Here is a 3,431-nt window from a genome sequence, read left to right as displayed (position 1 = left end):
CGACGGCCACAACTTCGTGTGCGGAAGCTTTTGGAGTTCCTCATATATTTACGTAACATGTCCGCCCCAGGTGCGCCTCCTGTCCACGACGATGCAAAATACTGGATGGTTGACAGCTCTCATTTCAGCTGCATGCCCGCTCCACAAAATATGCTCTTTCCGCACGATGAACCTCATAATCCGCCTTCGGCAGCAAAGGAAGGGAAAACTGGTTCCGGTCTGAGCTTGCCCTGGTTAAGGGATACACCCCGAGCAATCGCCTTATAAACCGAAGTATCCATTGATAGAAGAGGAGAAGATGCTACGTTACTCACCAAATGCACGTGATATGACCCCTGAGACGCAGCTGGCCTTGAAAAGCTCCACGCTTTTCTTTGGGCTGCAACAGCTCCCTGTGAGGTCAAGTCATCATGCGAGCACGCGGAAACACTAGACATCTCTGATCCCATATCTCCGCAAGCTCTGAGCTAACTCCGTTGCACACACTGACAAATGCACGTCCCCTATAATCACATATGCAAACGCCAGTTCGCATCGAACACACACCTGAATATCGATTATTGCTTTTAAAACCTGGCAGCGTCATATCATTGAGGTAGTCAGAAATTGTGACGACTTTTGACTCTGTCACTTCGGGCGGCATTCTAGCTCACATCAAAGTGCCTTCTAGCTGGCCTTTTGGATGCCTTTTCCTATTTTGAGTCCCCAATATAGACACGGCTGTCTTATTACCTCGTTTAAATGACAGCAGTTTACCACTGTGCATCCTCGATGGACCCAAGATTATCCCAACTACAATGACTATCATTAACCACTCATCCAAGTTGTTCATTACCAGGGCTGTCCATGGACACAAGCACGGCGTCGCGACAACGGTACCGCGGCTACAATGCCCAGTCTGATGGCTTGACTGTAGTTTTTACAAGGACTTAAATGCAGTTGTCATCTTTTTGTGCAGTCCCCTTGTTCTGTCCAGAAACTAAATAGTTCACGCAACGGCACTATTGGTGGCTCGGTATATCGATGAATACCAAAACTTACCTTAAGACAGATTTAGCGTATCGTGACCATCATAAAAAGTTGAAAACTTACTGGTTGCAAAGAATTCCTTGGCTTCGGTGGGACGCTTGCCTCAACCATAGAAGAATTTTCCATATCCGAGTCGCGAACGTCCGATCCAATTCGAGTTTGCGAGGACGCAATGGACGCGATTATTGCCTAGGTCGTTTTGAGATTATTTCCAACTCCATTGTATAAAAAAAACAGGCGAAGCAGTGAACGTTTCCTCAAAATTACCCACCGTTTTCACAAAGACAATGCTCCAAGCCACTGGCAGCCGCAAAATACGAATTCCGCGCGCACGGTGGACTTCTAGTTCTTTAAAACATCAAATAAAACTGAGGCCGCGTGGAGAAATTTGAAAGCCTGAGTAATTGCCATCAAATGCTTAAACCCCATGTTGATGCTTTCCTTTTTGAGCCACGATTTTTATAAAACAATTGAGTTTACGTCTAGGACGCGGAGATGAGACAAGAAACGATCGTTAAGATTTGAAATCGGTGGGCAAAAACACCACGACCTAGGGCATGGCAAAAGACTTCCTGCCTGGTGCGTATTAAATAACTTCCAGCTGCAGAAAATATGAAACCGTAAGAACGCATCCGAGGATTCATCAGAACTGCCACGATTTGACAAGCCAATTAGAAATGCAGCCCACAATCGTCACTGCGGCTTCGTGGCCTTGAGCTGCTGGGGGTATGGCCAGGGTAGCGAAAAAGCGTGAGTGGAGATGGTGAAATTCTGGAATATGCAGAACGGATGAACGGTAGTAGGAAACTCAGGACCACAATGTGCTTTGCCTTGCCACCAATGCTCTGAGATGCTTCATTTTATGAATAGCCCCGTCGAATCAAGCGGATTTTTTGCAGCGGCGCTGATTGAAGCCGTCTAACAGAGCGCTTGGACTCAAAATGTCGTTGCACCCACCAGATACCGCACAGCACCAACAGATAATATCACATCTCTCTTGAATCGGGCCCTCACTAACGGAAGACACTTCGTTGATCAGGTGACAATAACCGCTACACTAGGACATAGCGGCCACTGTGTGCTGACTTCTGATTTCATCTGCTATTGAGCCGGAAATCCCGAACCTCAAACGTGGAAGAATTATACAGGGTCATTGCCCAGAAAATTCGCAAGGCTGAGGCGATGTTCGTTCCAAAAAAATCGGCACTTATTTGCATAAGTCGCAGGCTGCCAAAAAGGATCCGGCGACTTCTGGAAAAGGGGTCCCAACTTTTTTCCAAAAGTCGACTATATGGGATACAGAAGATGAGCTGGAAATTCGTAAAATTCGGGACCGCTGCAAATCGGAAATCCGTTAATTGAACTTGCGAAAACAAGCCACCATCCTGGACCTCGCTCGAAAAAAACGAAAACATCTTGTTCAAATACACGAGACATCGCCGCAGAAATAAGCCATCCGCGTTCTCCTTGAGGGACAGGAACGGAGAACCCACGAGTGACCTGACAGTGGTATCTGAGGTTTACAGAGAACACTATGCATGTCTATATTCAGCCCAAGCGTCCACGTCACATCCACTCCTGTCAAGGCGTAATTACGAACAGCCGCTAACCGACTTGGTCTTCACGGTGGGGGGTATTCGTCGACTCTTGTACAAGATCAACCCATTCTGCGCGTTGGGGCCCGACGAGGTCCATCCAGGAATCCTGAAGGAAACTTCGCCTACATTGGCAAATCATTTTTTCGTCAGTCGCTTGACGACAGGCGCATTCCCTTTGTTTGGAACAAAGCGATTGTCACGCCGATTTACAAAACTGGTGACCGACTATCGCCTGGCAGCTGTAGGCAAATAAGCCTCACTAGCGCGACGTGTAAGGTAATCGAACTCCTTCTGAAGCGAGCTATCCTATATCACCTTACTTCCAGCAACCTGATATCTCCAGCCCAACACGTACTTCTCCCACACCACTCTTGCTTGACAAACGCCCGTGCATATGGACAGCTTAACCCAAGCCAAGGACGAAGGACTCAGATTGGATGCTATGTTTTTTGGCTTCTCAAAAGCATTTGATAAGGTCCCACACGTCCCGCCACTCCACAATCTCAAGTGTTACGGGATTCAAGGGGAAACCCTACACCGGATCAGGGCGTTACCATCAGACAGATCATTCCGAGTGAGAATAGATTCGACATACTCATCTCTAATGCCGGTCTCCGTTGGAGTTCCCCAAGGCTCCGTCCTGGGACCAGTGCCGTTTCTGATCTACGTAAACAACCTCCCAGACGTTCTTGCAATTCCATGCCGACGTTTTGCGGACGACTTGAAATCCTGGAATTCCAATGCCAGTGCCCTCCAAATGGATGTAGACGCTGCCAAGCAGTGGTCGTTGGACTGGCACCTTCC

The sequence above is a fragment of the Opisthorchis viverrini genome (assembly GCF_000715545.1).
Source record: "Opisthorchis viverrini unplaced genomic scaffold opera_v5_502, whole genome shotgun sequence".
Classification (NCBI taxonomy): domain Eukaryota; kingdom Metazoa; phylum Platyhelminthes; class Trematoda; order Opisthorchiida; family Opisthorchiidae; genus Opisthorchis; species Opisthorchis viverrini.
Note: the sequence above shows the minus strand (reverse complement) of the source record.